The 25,599-nt window shown below is 40.8% G+C and overlaps 1 protein-coding gene across 2 annotated transcripts in view; it reads right to left on the bottom strand.

Moving 5' to 3' along the window:
- The window catches only part of LOC132832309 (cadherin-18-like), a 716,018-nt gene that overhangs the window by 373,510 nt on the left and 316,909 nt on the right, over positions 1-25,599 (bottom strand). The window contains exon 5 of one of the 2 annotated variants that reach the window (XM_060850203.1): positions 24,875-24,934. The exons of the other annotated variant lie outside the window; for it this stretch is intronic. The gene's annotated coding sequence lies outside the window, so the exon portion shown is untranslated. The remainder of the gene's footprint in view (positions 1-24,874; positions 24,935-25,599) is intronic. 2 annotated transcript variants of the gene reach the window in all.

Here is a 25,599-nt window from a genome sequence, read left to right as displayed (position 1 = left end):
TCACTGAAACAATCTGCAAGAACAGATATTTTGCATCAACCAGTTCAGATGGGGCAGGCAGTGCTTGAACTTCTGGTCCAGAGACAGGGATACTGCCACTTTCCCCTGGTCTTCAATTGTATGAGAATACACTGGAGTTAACAATGTTAGAGACCATCCATAAAAGGAATATATTGCTGTTAATTTTGTTTTATTCCAGAACCTAGTGCATTATTGCTTCAATCCATGTTATTGAATGAATGGCTATGAAAACATGCATTTATGTCTTAACAAGTATTATGGCAGGTTCCATGTCTCACATACATATTGATATTCTGTTCACATAGCTGTGTTTAAGTGCATTAACGTTATTCTACAATCTAGAAATGCCTTAAGCCCAACCTATTCTGACTTGAAGGTGGTGAATCAGTATCAGAGCCAGGGAGGTTGGGTAAGATTTCACTATGATTTAGAAACTGAATGTATGCAGGAACTTGATTGTTTGCTCAAATCAAAACAAACAGTAGAAAGGGACCAGAAACTGGTGCATAGAGTATGTTTGTTTCACATGGCAATTTGTTGAATAAAATATTTAATGTTTAGGTAACAAGATACAGGTATTTATTACAGTAGATTCTAAAATTAGTTAGAACCACCAATTATCTCTAACTTATGTAAAGCCAAAAGTACAGATCAAAAAAATCAAGTTTGATTCACAGAAAAAATCCATTTTTATAGGAAGGCTGTGATTTCTAACGTCAATCCCCATTCTGATAGATAGTCACTCGCATGGTGAATAAAGACTGCAGTTTCCTGGATGGCTGGTTTTCAAAAGAAAGTGATAGTAACAGTGTGGGTTCAATTGTTACCATGAAGAAATCTCCATCACAACCTCAACTGTTGGATGAGGCAAGGTGCCCCTCAGCTTAAACAATTACCAGACATCTCTCTGTAATGAGATCACAGCTCTATGCTTTGGTAGGACTATGATAATATTATCCTCAAGTGAAGAACTCTGTTGTTCCCCAATTATATTTGCTATCACACTAATTAAACTAAAACCTCAGGTTTTTCCTTGATTTTGTACATCGACCCTGCTTCCAGCTAAAAAAGAATTATCATTGCACTTCAAGTATTTTCAGTATCTCTTCAGTTCTGTTGCCAAGGCATCCTAGCTATTCCTCACAGTGGCACTGGAGCAACACAACTGCAGACAACAATTTTTAATCGATGTTGGTGTCAGAAAATAGGCAACAGCTCCAAAATCTGTTTGTAGCTGCATGACTAGAGCATTCAATATATTTTATCCTTTAGCAAGACAGAGCTGAGAGAATTACAATATATTATGCTGAGTGCACAATAGACATTGGTTTCAATTTAATTCTGATCATGTCATAATAATGACCCAAATTATTGTGTTACAAAGCATCTATTTCTCATGTTCAAGCTTCACCTTTCAACACAACGAGTAAAACTAGATCAATCTGTCTGATGTACAAAATACACATTCTGTGATCTGTAAAAGAAAATGTACATACAAACATTTTTAAACTCATTAGGTTCTGGTGATGTATATAGAGAGATATGTGGAACAGCAAGGAAATTTGAAGCTCGGAATCACAGAACTATAAAATGAATACAGAACTAAAATGAAGTCCATTTAGCCTGTGCCAGTTCTTTTAGATTAGATTATCTACAGTCGAGAAACAGGCCATTCAGCCCAACAAGCCCACACCGATCCTTTGAAGAGTAACTCAACCAGACTGGTTTCTCTCTGAATTATTCACCTAACATTATGGGCAATTTAGCATAGCCAATTTGCCTAACCCTCACATCTTTGGATTGTGGGAGGAAACCAGAGCACTCAGAGGAAATCTGCACAGACACGGGGAGAACATGCAAACTCCACACAGACAGAACGGAGGCAGGAATCAAACCCAGGTCCCTGGTGCTGTAAGGCAGCAGTGCTAACCACTGAACCATCGTGCCACCCATATGTAACTATAACTTGGCTAGCCACATTACCTTGCCTTTTCTCTGTAGGTCCATTAAGTGTTCAGCTTCAGATGATGATCCAATTCCCTTTTAGTGACAAGGTGTGAAATTACAGACTTGGGAACAAGCCCACATTTTAAAGTTGCACTGTAAACTTTGGCACAGCAACAGAGTCAAGCTTATGTATATATTATCCTTTCTTACCTTTCCAAAGTGCCCACTCACATCCCATCAATCCGTCTAAACATTGCTTAACACAACATGGGCTCTCCAGAAAATTTTTAAAAAATGTCTTTCCATTCCCTGACGTGCACTGAAACCTACCTCTTAAAATGCTTGAAGCAAGTCCCAGGATGCGGAATACCAGTTTTGGGAAAGCAGGGGATTCTTCACTTTGTGAGAACATTGCCAACTGTGGCAAGATTGAAACAAAACTCAAAATGTACCTTGCTACAGGGCTGAAGGGCAAAGAAACCAACTGCAATTCTAATTCTGGTAAATTCTGTCTAATCCTTGTTGATCACCTTAGAGAAATAAATCCTGTAAAAAGGATCAACTTTAATAAAATGATTTACACAATAAATTGTTGCTTGGGCTCTACCATACTCCTAATTGTATTCAAATGAATATTAAAAAAAAACTGGAATTCTTAAAAAAAAAATTTATGCAGTGTTTGGAGAAAAAGAGCCACAAAAAAATAAAGTACATAATTTGCAAAATTAATCTGGAGTTTGCAATTATAATGGAAGATAACTGACTCAAATATAATTTTGCATCTTTAATGATTCTCATGAAGGTATAATCATCCAGATCTGTGCCAATTTGACTAGTTTTGCTTGATTGTAATTTCTCAAAGTATATTTACGTTCCCAGTTGTCTATGGGTTATTTAACTCACTAGCTCAATCCAATGATATTAACAAGCGTATATTACTCAGGAATTCATATTCTCTGGTTGATTGGTTTATGCCCACAAGTGTCTTGTATGGAGAAGGTAATTTCGGTAATATAACTGAGGGATGCGTCCAGGAATGACAAAACAGTATTCACTGGTTTACACTTAAGGACTTTGTCTAAAAGACAAGCTGAAGGTTTTATTGGTGCAGGGTAGTATCCCTACCTCTGAACCAGGAGGGCCAGGTTCCAGTGCCACCTTCACTAGACGCAATATAATAACATCCGAGCAGGTTGGTTAGGAAAAATACCTAAAAGACAACCTTTTCCCTGTTCATACAGATTATAGAAGAGTGTGTGGAAGGATTGTGCAGTGAGCATTTGGTATGACAAGTTTCCAAATGTGAACTCCAAGTTCGGAGGATCTAAGCTTTCACATCAAAGCTGTTCTTTCAGAGAAGGATGGAATTTTAGTGAATTGTTGGAGTCTGTGCAAGTAATGTAGACAAAAATAAACAAGTTGGAGGATTCAGAAAATGAGCCAAAGATCAATAAAGAAATTAATATTAAGCAATAGAAATGAGAATAGCCAATGCAAACTAAAGGAGAAGCATATTCTGTCACATTCATGAACAGGAATATGAATCAAGTCAAGATCAGACTGGTGGAAGGATATTTCGTTCTGCTCGGTCTGCAGATAATGTTACCACATTTAAACTGCAATGGAACCAAAGAGCAGAACAGCAACAACAGATATGGACCACACATTGTCACAGATTTCAAACCTTCGCAAATTTACTTCAAATGAAGACAGTGGTTTGAAGTGATTGTTGTGAAATATGAAAAGAGACAAAAACAAAGAAGAGTCAACATGATTTCACTGTCCACACAAGGCATTCCTTTATTGGTGAACAGTCTATGTTCAAATCAGCAACATTGGTCACTGAGCAAGGATTATCTTGCTCAGTTCAGGTCACTGATATGTAATACTGGTTCGATCCACAGCAACACACAATAAAGGGAATTTCACAAGAGCAGGGAATGTCTACACCATTACAAAGTGCTTGTAAATCATAGATCCAACATCACAAAGTGGCAAAAAAATGGGGGCAGGTTGTTGGGAAGAAGCTGGGTGGGAAATGGGGTTGGGACACGGATTTCTGAAGGCAGTTGCTGAGATGGATCTATAGTGTAATAACGTGATCATTCCTTTGCTATTTCTCAGTTCCACTCAAATAACTTCCCTGGATGTATTTCCGGGACTATCCTTCCTGAGTACAGCCATAATTTTATCCCTAATCAAAAACATCACTCCCCCCACCTCTCTTGCCCCCCTTTCTTTCCTTGCTACTGAGTCTATACCCTGGAACATTAAGCTGCCAGTCCTATCCATCCCTGAGCCACATCTCTGTAATTGCTATGATATCCCAGTCCCATGTTCCCAATCATGCCAAGTTCATCTGCCTTACCTGTTAGACCTTTTATATTGAAGTAAATGCAGTTAAATTTATCAGTCCTACCTCTTGTCTACTTTATTCCTTCCTGCCCTGTCTTTGACTTAATCCTTTTCCCAACTGTATCAGTCTCAGATTGATCTCTTTTATCACTATCTCCCTAGGTCCTTCCCGTACCCCCCTCCCTAGTTTAAATCCTCCCGAGCTGCTCGAGCAAATCTCCCGCCAGTATATAATCCCCTTCCAATTCCGGTGCAATCTGTCCTTGTTATACAAGTAACTTCTACACCAGAAGAGATTCCAATGATCTAAAAATGTGAATCCTTCTCCTCTGCACCAGTTCTTCAGCCACACATTAATCTGCTCTATCTTTCTATTCCTACCCTCACTCGCTCTTGGCATCAAGAATAATCCAGATACTACTGTGCTAAAGGACATACTTTTAAAATTCCTGCCCCAATGTCCAAAACTTTTCAGAATCTCATCCTTTTCTCTTTCTATGCCATTTTTTCCAACGTGTACAATGACCTCCTTTTAGTCCCTCTTCCCCTTTGAGAATATTGTACATCCTCTCCCAGAGGAAGTGGCTAAGGTCCAGAATGAATACATTGATATTCACAAAAGGAGGAAAAGGACATGGTGGATGGTGAGTCTTGGGAGGGGTATGTTGATATTCTCAGGCATGTCAAAATAAAAGCAGGATGGGTTGGCTGTTTTGAAAAGCATTAAGGCAGACAAGCTCCCATGACCTAATAGGACCTATCCCAGAATGCTGAGGGAGGCAGATGAGAAGGTTACTGGAACCTTATGTGAAATCGTTGAATCCTCTTTAGTCACAGGCAAGGTCCCAGAGGCTGGAGAATAGTCAAAAGTTTTTCTTTTGTTTAAGAAAGTCAACAGGGATAATCTATGTAAATAAAGACTGGTGAGCCTTACATTACTGCTAGAAAAATTACTGGAGAAAATTCCTAGAGGCAGGATTTACTTATATTTGGAAAAATAATGGACATATTAGCAACAGCCAGTATGACTTTATAAGGGGAAGGTAGTGGCTTACAAACCTGATTGAGTCTTGAGAAAGTGACAAAGATGATTGATGAGGACAGGAGGTGGATGTTATCTATACGGACTTTCGCAAGTCCTTTGACAAGGTCCCTCATGGCAGGTTAGTAGAAAACAGAAAGGCACATGGGATCCACAGTCAGCTGGTAAGATGGATACAGAACTGGCTCTGTCATAATCGACAGAAAGCAGCAGTGGAAGGGTGATTTTCTGACCAGTGGTGTTCCTCGGGGATCTGATTTGGACAAGAATGTAGGTGGCTCAATTAGTATGTTTGTGAATGACTAGGATTGGTGGAGCTGTGGATAGTGATGAGGGAATCCAGAGGATAAAGCAGGATATAAATAGGCAGGAGACTTGAGTTTAATTCGGACACATGAAAGGTGATGCATTTTGAAAGATCGAACACAGAAGGGAAGTATAACAGTAAATGGCAGAACCTTTTGTACCTTCTCCCCAGCCCCACCTCCCACCCATTTATCTCTCCACCCTGAAGGCTTCCTGCCTCTATTCCTGATGAAGGGCTTTTGCCCGAAACGTTGATTTTCCTGCTCCTTGGATGCTGCCTGACCTGCTGTGCTTTTCCAGCACCACTCTGATCAGAACTCTTTGTAGCATCAACATACAAGGGATCTAGGCATACAGGTCCCCAGTTCCCGGAAAGTGGAACAAAAAGTGCACAAAGGTGGCCAAAAGGCACATAATATACTTGCTTTCATCAGTTAGGGCATAGAGTATAAAAATTAACACCTCATGTTGTTGTTGTATAGGACTTTAGTTCAGCCACATTTGGAATATTGTGTAAAGTTGTGGTTGGCACATTATTAGAAGGGTGTGGAGGCTTTGGAAAGGAGACTGAAAATGTTTACCAGAATGTTGTCTATTTTGGATGGCATTAGCTATAAGGAGAGATTGGACAAATGCAATAGTTTTCTATTGAATATTGAACAATGAGGAGTGTGCTGATATAATTTTGCAAATATCCAAGTCATGGATAGAATGGATAGCCAGAACCTTATCTCCAGGGTAGAAATGTAATTCCAAGAGGACATAGGAGGCAAGCTTAAAGGAGATCTAAGAGGCATTTTTTAAAAAATAAAGCCAGCAATAAGTGCCTGCAATGTGCTGTTATGAGATGTACGTGGATACAATAGTAATGTTTGAAGAGGCATCTCAACAGATACAGGAATAGGCAGGGAATACAGACTGCAGAGACAAAAGGAAAGGCATGTGTCAGCACAGACATCACGGGCCAAAAGGGCCTATTCTTGTGCCATACTCTTCTTTATTCTTTGTCCTCTAGATTACATTCCACATGTCTATTTCCCATCCACTGAACCATATGATCGATATCATCCCACCAGTGCAGCCATTCTCTCTGCTGTCAACGATCTGGCTAATTATTGCCCTGTTTGCAAATTTCCCAAACACATGTCCCAGGTTTAATTCTCAATCATGACTCAATATAGCCAATAGCATGGGATACAACAGAACCCTGTGGAACACCACTGCAAATCAATTTCAATTTGCAAAAACATCCATCAATTGCCCTGCTTCCTTTCACTGAGAGAAAGTCAGATTCAACTCGTCACCTTCCCCTGTGTTGCACCAGACTGCCACATGGAACCTTAACCAAATCCCCACGACAATACTTCATTGCCCTCAATTCAACTTGTTACTATGTCAAAAAATTCAATATGCTCCTAAGGCATGATCTTGACTTAAACCTGCAGACTATCACGGATTAATTCATGCTCAACTAATAATTTATCCATTCCCAGAAAGGATCCTAATAGTATGCCCAGAGTCTTGATTTTCCACATTGTAACAAGTTAAAAGAAACATCACTTATGGTTTTCCTGTGTTCACTGTGCCCCTTCAATGCAATAAACCGATGTGCAGAAACAGGATCGCCTCCTTTCAACATTTTCTGCTGAGGAAAACAGTCCCAATTTTGTCACTTATCCACTTAATGGAAGGTTCCCACCCAGGGGGCAATCCTCATGAATTTCTATTCAATGCCATCATACACACCTTTAAGTTTATACGAGGTAAACACTGGAAGACAAGGGTTTTCATTTTGTGGTGTTTAAGAAAGATATAGCTTGTTTTAATCAGGATCACTTAACAAAATCTTTTATTTGATTTGATTTAATATTGTCACATGTACCTAGGCTCAGTGAAAGTTTTATTTTGCCTGCAGTATAGGCAGATCATACCATACAAAGATGATAGGGCAATGAAACAATGTAAAGTTATATCAGCAGAGGTGCGCAAAAAGCAAGATCAACATTAGATTTGAAATTAGAGATCCATTCAGAAGTCGAATGGAGTCATGGGTAATAAACTAGCAGGGACAGAGGACTGGTTAACCAATAGAAAGCAGACAGTTGGGATAAATGGGTGTTTCTTTGGTTGGAGGTCAGTGGTGGGCGGGGCTCTACACCCCTCACCCATTGGGCCTACAACTGTTTATGATATTTATAAATGATTTGGAAGAGGAGACCGAGTGTCATGTATCCACGTTTGCTGATGACACTAAATTGAGTGGAAAGGCAAACTGTGCAGACGATGTGGAGGGTGTGAGGAGAGATTTAGGCAGGTTAGTGAGTGGGCAAGGGTCTGGCAGATGGTATACAATGTTGGTAAAATGTGAGGTTATTTACTTTGGAAGTAAAATTAATAGGTCAGAGTATTATTTAAATGTGAAAGATTGCAACAAGCTGTTGTGCAGAGCGACTTAGGAATGTTCATAGATGAATCACTAAAAGTTGATTTGCAGGTGCAATAGGTAATCAGGAAGGCAAATGGAATATTGGCTTTCGTTGCTGGGGGATTGAATTTAAGATCAGGGAGGTTCTACTGCAAGTGTATAAGGTGTTGGTGAGGCTGCATCTGGAGTATTGTGCACAGTTCTGGTCTCCTTACGTGAGGAAGGATATACTGGGTTTGGAGGCGGTGCAGAGGAGGATCACCAGATTGATTCTGGAGATGAGGGAGTTACTCTATGAGGAGAGGTTGAGCTGCCTGGGACTGTACTCACTAGAAGTTAGAAGAGTGAAAGGGGATCTTGTAGAAACATATCAGATTATGAAAGAGATAGATAAGATGGAGGCAGACAAATTGTTTCCACTGGTGGCTGTGAGATAAGGATTAGGGGGCATGGCCTCAAGATTAGGGAGAGTAGATTCAGGACAGAGATGAGAAGGAACTGTTTTTCCCAGAAAATAGTGAATCTATGGAATTCTCTGCCTGAGGGAGCAGTAGAGACATCTTTATTAAATATATTCTAGACCCAGTTGGATGGGTTTTTGCGTGGTAGGGGAATGAAGGGTTATGGGGATAATGCAGGTAGGAGGAGCTGAGATGATGGATAGTTCAGCCATAACCTTAATGAACAGCAGAGCAGATTTGACGGGCCAAATGGCCTACTCCAGCTTCTATTATTATGAAACAGGTAAGACTTTGTTTTTGAATCTGTTGGTATGTGTGTTTAAAATTTTGTATCTTCTGCCTGATGGCAGAGGTTGGAGGAGATTATAACTGGGGTGAGAGGGGTCTTTGATGTTGGCTGCCTTTACGAGGCAGTGAGAAATGTAGTCGGAGACAATGGATGGGAGGTCAGTTTGCGTGATGAACTGGGCTGTACTCACAACTCAGGTTCTTATGGTCCTGGGCAGAGCAGTTGCCATGCTGTGAGGCATCTGCATAGAAGGTTTTCTGTGGTCCAAAAGAGAACCCTTTTGGACATGCTGAATGTCCTTTGGCAAAATGCATTAGTTGGATTCTCAGTAGGTAAATAAAATATCCATGATAACTTCACCAATCTTAGTCTCTCATTTGAACCTGCTGTCAATGAGCAGAGGGTTATATGAGCTGCGCAGGAGAGTGGAGTTCAGGTTACAATCAGATCAGCATTGAGCTTCCTGAACAGTGGAGCTAATTCACATGTTAATTTGTCAGAGAGCGTACACTCACTCAAAGCCAACACAATAGAGGTGAGACAGCAATAAGTGCATCAGGATGCTGGACTACAAGATGAGCCAGTGACCAAGCTATGAGTATCCTTCAAGGACAAATCCAGCATGAACAGGAGCCAGGGCAAGCCCAAAAATATCTGTGGGCCTTTACTGGTTGGACTGTCTTGATGGTCCGGAATGTTTCTGGATGTTCCCTGGGCCATATAACAGGTTTCCTCTTTTCCTTCCTTCAAATGCAAGAAATTCACAAGCAGACCACTGTCAGAGACCATCCCAATGGGCTCCGAGCAGTGATCTCCTGCTTCCTAGGGTCATGCTCCTACTCCCAGCCCTGCTCTTAGTCCCTGGTCAGTTGGCATTCCCTCCCAATTCAGGCCAGTGATCCACCTGATCTCTCCTTTGAGCCTGAGCTGCTGGACATCATACGGATGATTTCTCACAACTGTCTCAGCCCTTTCCACAGAATTAAAACCACTTCTGCTGTATCACTGCTGACATGTACAATTTGGTCTAGATTAGAGTGGCGCTGGAAAAGCACAACAGGTCAGACAGTGTCCGAAGAGCAGGAAAATCACCTGAAACGTTGATTTGTTGGACCTGCTTGTACGTTTCCAACACCATTCTAATCTTGACTCTAATCTCCAGCATCTGAAGTACCCACTTCCGCCTATGTATAATTTGGTGCTGAAGGCAGAATGACATGGTCAAGGGTCACATGGGAACACTTAAGGTTCTCATGATTGAGAAATGATTTGGTGATGCTGCAAATTAGAACAAAGCTGAAATGAGGGAGCACAGAATTCTCCTGAACCTGGTGATTGTTACACGCATGAACACTGTGCTTAGAGTAAATGGACTTAAGAAATGCATCGGTCGGATTACATTTGACATACACCAATCACAGATTGCAATTTTCAGATCATGTATCAGTCTTATAGCATTTTTATAGCAAGGCTCTTTAACAAGACTGTCATTGTCAGTTTGTTCCTGTATATTTTACAAGTAAACACGCATTTAATACTGTTGCACCTTTCACTTTGAAGTTTTCATTTTTTTTAAAAGGCAGTCAGATACTTGGCACAAATAGAACTTTATTTACCCTCTAGTTTCTCACACAGGTGGGGATTTTAAACCCCTTGTCATCAAGACACAGAACACACAAACATTTTGTTTTAAAAGTGTCCCAGCAAATGAAGTTGGAGTAGGGAAACCTGATTTAGAATTGAACAGGGGATAGGAGGATTCTAGTGAAGGGAATTGAAAAATCCAAAGTGACAAATGGAGACAGATGGCAGTATTGGGAAAGGCGAGCTGAATGGGATAGGAAAGGACAGTCATTCTGCAGAATGCAAGATCCATGGAGGGATAGGAGTAAAAACACAACATGTAAGTCATGTTATGAGAAAGTATGGAGTGTCTGCAATAATAGCTGAACCAATGAAACCAGAGGTACATTTCCAAATCTAGTCACCCTGATAAAAAGATGGACGAGACGACTGTTTCAGAAATACATACCCCAGATACATGCTTTGAAAAGACAGTCAGAATGAAATGGGAGAGGTAGCCCTGATTATAAAGGAGTACAATCACATTGGCTTCTCCTTTCTCTCCAAATGAACTGCAGATGCTGTACGTCAGAAACAACAGAGGTTGCTGGAAAAGCTCAGCGGGACTGGCAGCAGCTGTGAAGAGAAATCAGTGAATGTTTTGGGTTCAGTGATCCTTCCTCAGAACTGAGAGAAACAACCTTGACTCAGAAAATAAGTAAACGTCTATGCAGGTATAGATTAGGGAAGTGTGAAGGTCAGAAAAATGTTGCTAGGATTAGTTCATAGAGCCCTGATATGAGCTATACCATTGGGCAAAGCATTCAGCTCGAAATTATTGAAATTTATGAGTGACTGATCTCTGTCCAGATTGGGCAAAGGTGGGTGAGTAAGGTCACAGATGGGCCTTAATATGGAAAAATGATTGGTTACTAACTTGGGTCATGAAAACAGAATTTGTAAATATTGATGTTCAGAAACTTGGGTATACATTTATAAAGGGACACAAAGATCACATGTAGGAACAGAACCATTGGGAAAACAAATAGCATGTGGATTTTCATTGCTATAGAATTAGAGTACAACAATTGAAAGAACCCTTGCTTTAGGTGTAAGGGGTGAGACCACATCTGGAATTAAACCTGGAACATAGCATCTGAGAAGTAAGAGAGACAATCTGACCTATGCCTTTTCCAGCACCATACTTTATCGATTCCATATTGAAACTAAAGGATAAAAGCAAAATATTGTATAGGCTGAGGTCAGGCAGCATCAGGGCAGAAAGGAACACAGAGTTAACATTTCAAGTCTAATATAACTTCCAGACCCACTGCATTTGTCCTGCATTTCCTGTGTTTAAGATTCATTTGTTTTGAATCAAATACAGTGAGTATTCACAAGGTTAGTCGTTGGAATGTGGGATGTTGGTTTACGTGATGAGAAGCTGAGTAAAATTATATGACATTATATCCTCAGCATATAAATGCAAGTATAGGCTGGGCTCGGGAAGGATGATACGCAATTTTATTGAAAGTTACGAGATGCTGAAAGGGATGCAGTTAGAGTTTCTATCTCTGTCTTTTCGACCGGGCCTCCTCCACACCTCAAATGGCTGTGGATTCTACAACGACAAAAAGAATAGTTGCTGGAAAGTCATTTTAGGAGAAAGGCAAGAGAAATTTCTTCATTTGAAAACAATTGGAATGCTCTATCCAGAAGGTCATGGAGCTTCCACAATGGAAGAGTTTAAAAGCAGGAAATGATACATTTTTGATCTCAGGGCCTCCTGGGAGATAAAGGATAGTCAGGAAAGTCAAGTTGAAGCTCAGGATCAGCCATGAGGTCAATAGGCTGCATCATGGTCTACTTCTGTTCTTTCGTTTCTAAAGTAGGCCTGGAACAGTGGATCAGCTCCTGCTCTGTGGCTCTAATACTTGGATACAGCATAGCCATATTAGGTTGCAGAGGTGACACACACGCACTGACCACAGTTTGAAATGTTTGAATTTTCTTGCTTAAATTTGATGTATCAATGCCTTGTTGAATTAAATATTAAACTTTGGATAATGACAAGTCCTTTGCCACCAAAGCATGAGAGTTAGGAAATACATAGGGTGCAAAGAAAGGAAGTTGTACTAAACCTTGACCAAATTTGGTTTACACACAGTTGACACTGCACCCAATTCGGAGCAGACTTTCAGATAGGATATCAAAACCTTGGACAAAATTCAGAGGAGATCAATCAGAATGTGCCAAGGGTGAAAGGGTTTGATAAAGGAAGGAGACCCCAGCTCCTGCCTTGAGGAGACAGAGGGAGTTAAAGAAGACAATGTTAAACATCTTGAAGATCTTTAATTGAAAACAGAGTAGGTTTCCAAAATGACAGTGTGATCAATAACCAGATGTCACAAAAAATTGGGAAATGTCTAGGGAGGATAGTGAGATTTTGAAAGCAATCACGCTGTACCTGAAATGGTGCTAGAAGCAGATTCAACAGCAACTCAAACAAATTAGATAATTATTTGAGAAAGAAAACCATGCAGGATCTATGGAAGATGAAAGGGAAGTGGAGCCCACTGGATAGCTCAGACTGAGGCAGGACAGACATGATGGGTCAAATGGCCACTGTGCTTTATTAGTCTGCACAATTAAAGTGTTGCAATGGTTCTCAGTAAGATGCTGGGGAGGTAATTACCTAGTGGTACTATTTCTGGACTGTTCATCGTGATGAAGGACTCCTGCCTGAAACAGCGATTCTCCTGCTTCTCGGATGCTGCATGACCTGCTGTGCTTTTCCAGCACTGCACTCTCGCCTGTTAATCCAGAGACTCAGGTAATGTGCTGGGGTCCTGGGTTCAAATCTCACCATGGCAGGCGGTGGAATTGAATACAATAAAAAATTGGAGTTAGAGTGTAGTGATGACCATAAAACGAATGTTGATTGCCGGAGAAAAAAAACATCTGGTTCACAAATGCCCTTTAGGGAAGGAAACTGCCACCCTTACTTGGTCTACATGTGACTCGAGATCAATAGCAATGTGGTTAACTCTTAACCACCACTGACATGGACAATAGGTGCTGGCCTAGGCAGTGACAACCTCATCACATGAATGAATACAAAACTCACTGGTTATAGATTAACCTGCAATTTCAGGGTATGATTAAACATCTGGATAGTTGGAAGGTTATGCTAATAGTTGAAGATTAATTAATATGTTAAGCCCGAGAAAAGCTGTTCTGTCACCAACTATATTATTAATTCAGCTTTCCTCCAGCATCAACTCAACTGCAACAAATCAAACAGTTCTTGTCAAAGTACAGGCTGTTTTCTATATTTGTTTTCAAGGTAGATTAAAAGTTATTTAAATTCAGAGATTTTCTGCTCAGAATCTCAGAAATGAGAGAATAAAGCAAAGAGCCAAAATACTACCAAGTAAATTAAGATGCAACTTAGGTACTATGTTAATCATGTATTGTCCAAACTCCAGGACTGTTTATCCTTTACCAGTAATCCATTCCCATTCTTACATCAACTTCTCTTTTGTAAGTTATGATCACAATGGATTATACATTGGAACGTTCATACAATGGCAATGGGTGGCACGATGGCTCAGTGATTAACACTGCTGCCTCACTGGACTCAGGTTCAATTCCAGCCTCGGGCAACTGTCTGTGGGGAGTTTGCACATTCTCCCTGTGTCTGTGTGGGTTTCCTTCAGGTGCTCTGATTTCCTCCCACAATCCAAAGATGTGCAGGTTAGATTGCCCGTAGTGTTAGGTGCATTAGTTGGAGGGAAATGGGTCTGGGTGGGTTACACTTCGGAGGGTTGGTGTTGACTTGTTGGGCCAAAGGGCCTGTTTCCACACTGTAGGGAATCTAATTGAATTGAATTGAATCTAAATCTACGTTTGGAATTTTTTGATCAGCTTCATGGTAGACAATAGGTGTGCAGTTTAAGACAAAAGTATAGAGGCATTGTGAAGAGACAGAAACTGTTCAGGTTCTTGGAAAATTTTGGAGCAGTGCTCCGAAAGCTAGTGCTTCCAAATAAAGCTGTTGGACTATAACTTGGTAATGTGTGATTTTAAACTTTGTCCACTCCAGTCCAACACCGGCTTCTCCAAATCTTGAAAAATTAGAAATGCAACATGTAGATATTCCCAACATTTCCTGGGAGACAAGAATATTGGAAATTAATAACAGGAGTAGGCCATTCAGCCCCTTGAGCCTGTCCCACCATTGAATAAAGTCATGACTGACCCATGACCTAACTCTAGGCTCCTGCCTTTGGACCATATCCTGTAATACCTTTGCTTAACAAAAATACCTCAGATTTAAAACTGATGACCGATCCAGTATCTGCTGCTATTTATGGAAGAGCATTCCTAATATCTCCCACCCTTTGTGGAGAAGTATTTCCAAACATCTCTCCTGAAAGTCCTAATTTTCAGACTATGCCCCTAGTTCTAGAATCCCCAACCAGTGGAAAACGTTGATCTTTAACCATCCTGCCTTTTCCTGTTGATATCTTGGAGACATTCAGGTTATAGCTATTAAATACCATTGGACCTACTCAGCTAGGAGGAAAATCCACACGTGGAAGAAAACTGAAAGCAGTAACCCCACAATATCAAAGCCTCTAAACATCAAATTATTACCTTCTTGGAGGCGGATTCTCAGAATTAATCTCCTTGATGCTTTGCATTGTCATTGAATTCCTAGTGGGTAGGCCATTTAGGACAGAAACTAGGAAGGATTTCTTCAATCAAAAAAGGTAGTGAACCTTCAAAATTCTCTACCATAAGATGCTGTGGAGGACAAGTAACTGAATATCTTCAAGAAGGGAGGTAAGTAACTTTCAATTTTAAAGGCATTAAGGGGTAGGGGGAGAAAGCAGGAATTTGGTAGAAAGGGAGGATCAGCTGTGATCCTATTGATTGGCAGAACAGGCTTGATGGGCTGAACAGTCTACTCGTCATTCAGTTTGGAATGTATAAAGCACATAATCAGCTATTCTGCTGTTTCAGTGTCACAATTTTTAACCAGAATGCCCTGATATCCTGGATCTAGCCTGCAAGGCATGTCCCTCTCCAGAATACAATGTAGGTTTTCTCTCAGAAAGTGGTTGACAATGTCCTGCACAAGGGATTATTGTGCAGGATTAAAGATCATGGGATTGGGGCAAGTGTGTTTGAGATGGATAGAAAACTGGCTGGCAAAGAGGAAGCAATTAATGAGTCCTTTCCAAATTGGCAGGCAGTAAGAGGTGGGGTGCCACAGGGATTGGAGCTGTGACCCTAGCTCTTCACAATATCTAATAATCCATTGGATGAGGGAACAAAATGGAGCATCTCAAAATTTGCAGATGATACCAAGTTGGTTTTGGAGGTGGGGAGGTGAACTGTGAGGAGAATGCAGAGATCCTCCAGCATGATCAGGTTGGTGAGTGGGCAAATTCATGGCAGATGCTTTATAATTTGGTTAAATGTGAGGTTATTCACTTTGGAAGCAAAAGCAAGGCAGCAGATTCCTATCTGAATGGCTGTACATTGGGAGAGGGGAGTGTGCAGTGGGACCTGGGTGTCCTTGTGCACCAGTTGCTGACGAAAAGTATGCAGGGGCAGCAGGTGGGAAAGAAGGGAAATGATGTGTTGGCCTTCAGTGTGAGAGGCTTCAAGTACAGGAGCAGGGATGTGTTGTTGCAGTTACACAGGGCCTTGGTGAGACCACACCTGGAATATTGGGTGCAGTTTTGGTCTCTTTTTCTGAGGAAGGATGCTCTTGCTCTGGGGGGAGTGCAGCGATGGTTTCCCAGGCTGATCCCAGGCTTGTTGAGACTGACATATGAGGAGAGAGCGTTGAGGATAGGATTGTTTTCACTGGAGTTCAGACGAATGGGGATGGGTGGGAATATCTCGGAGACTTATAAAATTCTAACAAATAGAATGGATGCTCCTGATGGTGGGTGTGTCTAGAACCAGGGGTCACAGTCTGAGGATTTAGGGTAGACCATTCAGGAAAGAGATGAGGGGACATTTCTTCACCAAGGGTGTGGTGAACCTGTGGGATTCATTACCACAGGAAGTAGTCGATGCCAAAACATTGAATGTATTCAAGAGGTGGCTCCATATAGCACTTGGGGCGAATGGGATCAAAGGTTATGGGGAGAAAGCAGGATTAGGCTCGAGTTGGACGATTATCCATGATTGAGATGAATGGCAGAGCAGACTCGAAGGGCCGAATGGCCTCCTCCTATATTTCTAGGCTTGCACTTGGAGTGAATGTGCTTTTTTTTTATATATAAATTCTGTTGTTGCACAGTTGGAGATGGTCTCTTGGAGGTTAGACAGAGGTCTGCTCTCCCCCAGAAACATGGAAGAAAGGGGCTGGAGGAGGCTTTGATCCCTCAACCTTGCTCCATCACTCAAGATGATCATGACTGCGTAGAGTTCAATACCTAATCTCACCTTTATCCCATATCCCTCAATCCCTTTAGTCACAAAAGATATAACTACCTCCTTCTGACCTCAACCATTTCCTATTGCAGTGAATTCCACGGGTTCCCCACACTCTGGGTGAAGAGATTTCTCTTCAACTCACTCCTAAATGGTCAAGCATTTATCATTACAAGTGATTCCAGTTGAAGGGTAATAATGGATTCATTCCAAAAACATGGGGGTTATTTCCTGGACAACATTTATCCTTTAACCCTCATCACAAAAGAAAACACTTTTTGCTTGTTTTCATTGATCCCACATTAGTATGTGGGATCTTGCTGGGTACTAATTGTGTAGACTGTGCACAAACTGTAGTGTCAACACTGCTGTGTTGGCCATAAAATACCTTGATATGCCTCAAGTACAAACATTTCTCTTGTTCTTTCAAATCATTCATCTTGTATTCAAAAGTTCAGTTTTACCAGATGTTGCTGCATTTTAAATGTTCTCTTACTGTTTATCACTTTATGTTGAGAACAAGAATCAGAGCAGAAAAGGGCAAAAAGTACTACAAACCAAAAATACCAAGAGTCTGGAAGACTGCAGAAAGACAGAAACAACCTGTCCAGACAGTCACACAATACACAGAAGAGCCAGTACTAACATTCCAGAACTGACACACTGCCTAAATGTTTGTCAAATTTCTCATGCCATCATTGTCAATAATTTGTGGACGAGAATATATTGACAAGGTGATGCTGTGAGTAACATCTGCTAAGAGACAGTTAGGAGGAACACTGCAGTCACTGATATACGATTAATATTCTCCATTTTTTAACCACCTTAAGTGGACCTAGTTTTCTTGTGTTATGGATGGATACGTCTGGAAATCGCTCAATAAGAATGACTGTGTGAGGGGGGCTCAGTTGTGGCCTGATCATGTATCTGTCAGTGATTCAGGGACAAATGCTCTCGATTCCTCACTTGATTCAATTGGTCTCGCTTACCAGCTTACAAAATGAAATCTGCTGAAAGAATTGGAGGATGAGATGGCTGTATGTGATGTGTTTCGGTTGAACAGTGCACTAATTTGCTTCCCTTGCTCAGTGCATCTGCGTTATTTTTAATATGCTTGCAGTGTCACTCTGAAAGTGGATAGGAAATGTCAGGATCATCACCAGGAGAAGTGGGAATGCTAAAAGGCCAAAATGAATCACAACATCCAATCAAACTTATACAAATAGAGAAAATAAGACTGATTCTGTAAAACCTGCCAATAGCATCTCACTGCCAAGATTCAAGAAACCTTTTTGTGAAAATAGCACTAATCATCTTCACAATGTTTCAATTCTTTTCACTCCTAAACAGAAGAGTCATCAACGACAACTGAACACTCGAGACTGTTTTACTAAACACAATGAAAATAACCAGAAAGGAGCAGAATGAATTTGACTTCCCATGCCGTTCCCCAGGTTATGTTCCAAAAGAGCCTGAGACAAGCTAACAAATTCAAACAGGGTTACACCACTAAATAAAAACCTAAAGAACTGTGAATGCTGTATATCAGAAGCAAGAACAGAAGTTGTTGGGAAAGCACAGGTGAGGCAACATCTGTGAAGACAAATTAAAAAGTTAATGTTTCAGGTCCAGTTTGCTGCACCCAATGTGGCCTACTCTACATTGGAAAAACCAAATGTAGACAGGGTGACTGCTTTGCAGAACCCTTTTGGTCTGTGCTCAAGCATAACCCTGACCTTCCCATAGCCGGTCATTTTAACAGCGCCCTGCTCACATGCCTGCCCTTGGCTTGCTGCAGTGTTCCAGTGAATCCCAGTACAAACTGGAGGGACAACATCTCATCTTCAGACTTGGCACTTCACAGCCTCTGGACTTCATATTGAGCTCAACACCTTCAGATTGTGAATCATTTCATCTCTTTCTTTCAGCTTATCACATCCTCTCTCCCCTTGCTCCATCCCAGTGTCTGTTCTTTCAAGCCTGGCAGGTACATACACCATTGTTCGACCATTCTCACCTTTCAAATCACTTGATCTGAACGAACATCTTTTCACTACCAGCACCCTACACCCATTACTCTCCCCTTCCCCAAACTATTGCATAAATGCTGTTCCCTTCACACTTCACTTCAGCTCTGAAGAGTCATGTAGACTCAAAACGTTAGCTTGCTCCTTCTCTATGGATGCTATCTGACCTGCTGTCATCTCCAATATTTGTTGCTTTCTGAACAGTAATCCTTGATTTGAGAAAAAATGTTAAACGGAAGTTGCCTAACCTTCTGATTGTTTCCAGCATTTTCTATTTCAGCTCTTATTTCAAACAAAGAGTTCATTGGAGTCAAGAACTGAGGGAACTGGGAATCAAACAAAATCAGAAATTGCTGGAGAAATTCAGCAGGGTCTAGTAGCATCTGTGGCAGAAAGCAGAGTATACACTTCAAATCCAGTGACCTTTCCTCAGAATAGAAGAAGCTAATGCTGAAGTTATTATTCTTCTGGCAAGTGGTTTGGCTTCATAGGCTCTAAACACTGGTGATGCCAACATTGTGGGCTCAGTTCCTGCACCAGCTGAGATTACCACGAAAGACCCACCTTTTCAACTTCTCCCCTTACTCCTCTCCCCTCAGGTGAAACAAACACCACTTGTGTCTTTAATGAGGGGCAGCCCTTTGTTTGGTAGGACTATGGTGACTTTACTCTTGTCTTCGCAAACTCCTCCGATTTCCAATCGTAAAATATTATATACCTTCTTACTCAAGATTATTTTTTTCACTTGTGTACTGTACGGATATTTACAACATACCAAAGCCATGACCTTGTCCATCTAGAAGGACAAAAGCAGCAGATACATGGGAACATCACCCCTCTGCAAGTTTCCTTCTAACTTACTCACCATCCTGATTTGGAAATACATCATTGACAGTCATAGAATGAATGCTATTATCAGACTTTAATAAGGAAATCAAATAAGATACGTACTGATTAATTTCTTTAATTCACTCAGGATGTGGGCATTGCTGGCGGGGGCAGCATTTATTGCCTGCCCCTAGATGCTCTTAAGGTGATGCTGAGCTGGCTTCCTGAACTGCTCCAGTTCATATTCTGTCAGTTGACCCACAATGCTGTTATGGAGGGAATTCCAGGATTTTGACCCAATGACACTGAAGGAACGGCAATATATTTCAAGACCTGCTGAGTTTCTCTAGTAATTTCTGATTTTGTTTTGTTTTTTGTTAAACATGGACTTGTATCGTTGTCATTGAGAATGGTCAAGAGGCTGAATGATGCCAATTAGGAATGGACAGCTTACTTGGACTCAGCAGCAATTCCCACATCCTGTAAAAAAAACAGCAGCAGTGGAGCAAGCCTTCATTCATCCCATTAGCAGGAGGTGGGTACATTCTGCTCTCTAGAACATGCAAATGAATCACAGCATGGACAGGAGCAGAGAAGTGCCAATTACAGGCAGACAGAGATGAGGATGGGTTTGGTATTATTGGAGAAAAGGATGTTTTAACCACTTAAAGATCAAAGCAATAACAACAAGAGAATGAACAGCTGAAACAATTGCACATATCTCTCAAAGTGAGTCATCCAACCTGTTCTCAGTTATTTGGAAGATCTTTAATTGAATTTTTGGTTCCAGTTTAGCATCATGTTTCTGATCTTTGGGCACCTGGCGCAGAGGGGAGTGGGCAGATCAGAGGCACCTCCTTGTGTGCCTGCCCAAGGGTCAGGCCAGGCTGGTTATAAACAGGTCCAGGCAGAGGGCTGTGGGGGTTATCTCTACCAACCTGTCTCTTTTCCATGATTCTTTCATGCCTGGGTGTCATCGAAGAGTAAAGCACGCGATGTTCACCAATATTGGAGTTCTTTAGTGAGAGGTAGCCACCATGGAGATGGAGTGCTTTATTTACCCCTTAAATGGCATTTTGATTCAACTCTTACCCCTCCCTCACTTTTGACAGATTGCATTGGACATGACGGGCTTCGCAATGTAAATACTGAATTAGCTATCCAAGTGTTTTTTTAAACTGGTGGTGGTTAGTAATTGATTAGTTTTAGAAAATGCAAGTTGAATTAGAGGGATTCTTGTGGTTCAGTGGTAGTGTCCTGACCTCCGATTCAGGAGGCCTGTGTTAAAGTCCCACCTGCTCCAAATATTTTACCAACATCTCTGAACAGGTTAATTATAAAATATTAATCAAAATGTGAGTCAGTAATTGAAAGATAATATTAAGGTATCAGTTGTCAATTTGCCTCAGAAAGTCGTCAAAGATGGAGGCCTGGACTAGTACTTCTGGGCTGAACACAGCTGGGACATTTCACCGCTGCACTCACTCAATCCAGCCAGATACAACCAGGGGGATAGGCGGGTGGGGCACCCGGGGGAGACAGCAAGTTTCTGGCTGCATGGAATGCTCAGCCTGATGTATAGGCCCGACGTTGAAGTTTAACAAAAAAAGCAAAACATGAACAATCCTTTTAGTTCTCATCCATAACCTGCCCCAGGAGGTATCAATGCATGTTCCATCCAAACCCTCATTTTTCTCATACTAGGACATGCTGAGTTCACAACTCTGTCCCTCATACCCTCCGCGTCATCCTTTGCTCTCCTTCTGACTTCCTGTGGGGATTTGCTCCCATGCCAACCTAAGTATCTGACCACCCCATAATCCATCAAAGCACCGCCACCCCCCCCCCCCCCCCCCCCCGTCGCACCCCCCCATCTCAACCAACGCTGCTCTATCCGGTCTCTATCCACCACCATCCTCTCCACCAAGCTAAGTCAACCTGTCAAATGCTAATCTCAGGACCCTTGCAGAGAGAAGATATTTTTGAAAAAAAAAGTTGCTAGTGTCTAAATATGTTGAAATAAAATGTTCATTCATAAAATCTCATTAACAGATGTGCCTTCTTTAACTAGTTACATCCCAGTAACTACAAACATTTCACCCAACTACACAATCTTTGGAATTCATTACCCCATTTCAAACAGAATGTATATCACATGCAGTTGTCAGTAAAAACCAACTTGCAGCAATAACTCTCTAATCAAACCCCTTCAGGCTTATATCAACAGACAATGAAATAACACAATTTTTTAAAAAATACACTCCAGATACTTTTTTCCCTCCAACGAGTTAAGGGCAGAACCTTTAAATGCCATGCATCTTGACAACACCTTTTGACCAGTCCTCTTAACAAGAGAGTATGGTTAAGCATGCTAATCAACTTCACAGTCATGACCTTATGTAATGTTTACACATTTACTGTTTATATTTAATAATTCCAAAAGATGGATCTCCCTCAAAGAGGCCGCAAGACTAGGTTTAAACAGTAACATACATTTCCTAAAAGGGATTCTCTAGCTGTCTGAATAAATCCACAATGGTTAGGCCTTGGTAAGGGCAGGTCTGATATGGACACTTCAGGCTTCATATTCCAGCGCTCCCAAAATCTACAGTTTTCACAAGTGAAATGTACTTGGCCAGGTACCTACATGAACTGTGCACACACACAAATCCTGACCTTCCTTTCCAATTTTCACAGGAAGGATGCAACAGGTTTGGGAGCAGTTTTCAGGCAGTTACATTATTTTTGCCACAAAGACTCAGTCATGGAGAAAAATAAAATTGGGCCAGCATCCTTTGAGCTCAGCATGCTGGGAAATATAATGTAACATGAGGCAAGGATGTTACTTTAATTATTTAAAATCACTCATTTTAATACATAACATCCATTAACTATTCCTTTAAGCATGATCTCACAACTAGCTTACATTTCACCAATCCAACCCTCTGAGATACAAGTAAAAGGAAATATAACCACCCCATTAAATGTTGGATTGGAGGTCATTTTTCCCCCCAAACTTCTAAGCTCCTTCACTTGTTCCCTCAACCTCTTTACTACTTTTATTTCTAACTCTCAGCTTTGTTCTCTCCTTCTATATTGGGTTCTATCTTTCTTCTTCAGTTCCATCTTTTCACCTGCACCATTATCTCATCTCTCGAACTGTTGCCCATCAGCATGAGAGACCAGCAGACATTGGTCATAACAGATTCCCAATAGCCTCCCACACAGTGCAGATTCTCAGATTGGATGAAGGTGGTGCTCAGCGCTCGTTTGGCACTCTCTGCTGTCCCTGGGGGCTTTTGTAACATGGTCACATAAACAGTGTGCAGTATCTTCCTTCCTTTTCCTCTAGCAGTGTGGTCATTGGCTTTTGTTAACGGCTTTCATTATATCACATTAGTTGTGGTCTGTGTACTAACTGACAGAGTTGGAATGAATGCTTTCAGGTTGGTAAGCTGTAATTAGTAAACAAAAGTCTTCTATAAAGTAAAAAATGAGGTCCGCAGATGCTGGAGATCACAGCTGAAAATGTGTTGCTGGTCAAAGCACAGCAGGCCAGGCAGCATCTCAGGAATAGGGAATTCGACGTTTCCCTATTCCTGAGATGCTGCCTGGCCTGCTGTGCTTTGACCAGCAACACATTTTCAGCAAAAGTCTTCTATAATCAAATGTACTAATGATACCAAGACAGATAGGAAAGCAGACAGAGATTTAAATACAAAGTCTCTCATAAAAAGGATAATGACAAGTTTAGCAAGTGTTTTAAAACAAAAAAGCAGATGGAATATAATGTGAGAAAATAGGAGGCTGGACGCATTGACAGGAGTAATAGAAAAGGAGACTTACTTTGGAGGGAGATTGCGTAATGCGGGAGTACACTGGGATCTGGTTGTCCTTGTACATGAAACAAAAATGTTAGCGCACAACTGCAGCAGGTAATTAGTGAAGCATGTAGATCATTGGCCTTTGTTACAAGGAGCCTTAAGGGTAAGGAAGATGTGTTCCACCTGAACAGGATATTGGCAAGACAGCTCCTGGGGTACTGTGTATAGTCCTGGTGTTCTGACTACACCTTTGCAGAAACATTTCAGGGAAGGTTCATTGGACTGAGTCCCAGGATGAATGGGTTATCTTATGGTAAAGATGGAGCAGATTGGAACCATTCTCACTCGGGGTTAAGTTTGTAAATTGTAATCTTATTGAAGCATAATGTTCTGAGAGGGCCAGGCAGGGTAAATGCTGCGAGAATTAGACTCCCCACTAGGGGAAACAAATTCAGGGGCACAGTTTCAAAACATGGGATCTCCATTTAAGAAAGATGAGGAGAGATTTCTCATCATTGATTCTCTTTGTCAGAGATCAGGGCAGACTTGGGCACTGAACATATTCAAGGCTGAGTCACAGAGACTTTTGATCTGCAAATGAAAGATTATAGGGAACACAGGAGACAAGTGTTGTTAACTCCATAGTGAATGACAGAACAGGCTTGAGGGACCACAGGGCCAACTCATGCTCCTATATCTCAAGATCATATCTTAACTGAATCACAGAATTGTCATGTCAGAAAATTAGGCCATTTGGCCTATTATGCCTGCACCAGTTTATGAAATAAGCATCATTGCCTCGTGCCAATGTCTCTGCATACCATTTCTGTCTAAATAACTATTCAATGCCCTCTTGAATACATCACCTGAACCAACCGACTGGGCTCCAGAATATAGAACATTCGAATCATTAAAAAATGCTGGTGTTTATTGCGATGTGAGTTTGCTATGATTGCAATGCCCATTCGACCATTAATTCAGACCATAATGCTGTTATTAACTTTTAATTTTATAAATTGTTTTGCAAGCTGTTAGAAACACAAAGTTAATACATGAAATATTAAATATTTTCATTGCATTTAGCAAAGAAATGCAAAATGACTTGTAAGTCTTTTCTTTTGAGAAATTCACATTTGTACCAACACAAGCTATTTACCACGATGGGAATTGCCCCCAGATATAAAGCTGAATTTGAAGTTTCTCGTTATCAAACTGTCTGCAAAGAATCACGTCCTCACCACTTTCCCAAACCTCATTCTTTGATCCTCAGAACAAAGGCAAGCCATTATGTTTTGTCCACCTGTCCACTTCCTGCAAGGCTTAAACGTACCTTCCATCATCTTTCAATCCCCAGTCAAATTAAAGTTGACCACATTGACCAGGACAATACCTGAAGAGAAACCAGTCAAGAAATATTTAATGACTACCAACACCTCTGGAATGAATCAGTTTTCTTTAAAATACATTCTCAGTATTTTGAAACAAATCAGTGGCAAATAAATTTGACCCAGTTTAAACCATGACTACAAAGGAAATGCATTCAATAAATTATTTATCACACATGAAAAGAGAAGCTTTTGGAACATATTGCACAGACACGAATTAGAAGCGGCAAAGACAACTGAATCAATCTTTTTGATGTTCCTTTTTTTATTGAAAAAAGAAACTTTTCAAGACTTTTTTACAAAATTACAAAAATAATACAAACTAGTGTATTCCACATTATAATACCAATATAAAATTAAATAAAAAACCCAACTAACTACTAATCTATTCTACAAACAACCAAAACATAAAATAGGATATCATATATTACTAACAGTAAACAAAGTAATTAAATAACTAGTTACATGCTCAAAATAGATTTAACTCACGTCATAATAGAACCCATATTTATACGGGATTCCTCCTCCCAGGGGTCCCCGAACCAGCCAGAACCATTACCACAGCTAAACAAAAGCCCTGGACAGTATGGTCGAAATGTCTGTGTCGAAGTAGTTCAAAAAGGGCTGCCATCTTTTATAAAATAACTCAGTTTTTTGGTGCACCATATTC

This window comes from Hemiscyllium ocellatum, chromosome 34 (assembly GCF_020745735.1).
Source record: "Hemiscyllium ocellatum isolate sHemOce1 chromosome 34, sHemOce1.pat.X.cur, whole genome shotgun sequence".
NCBI classification, from domain to species: Eukaryota; Metazoa; Chordata; class Chondrichthyes; order Orectolobiformes; family Hemiscylliidae; genus Hemiscyllium; species Hemiscyllium ocellatum.
This window is presented reverse-complemented; position numbering and strand designations above follow the sequence as displayed.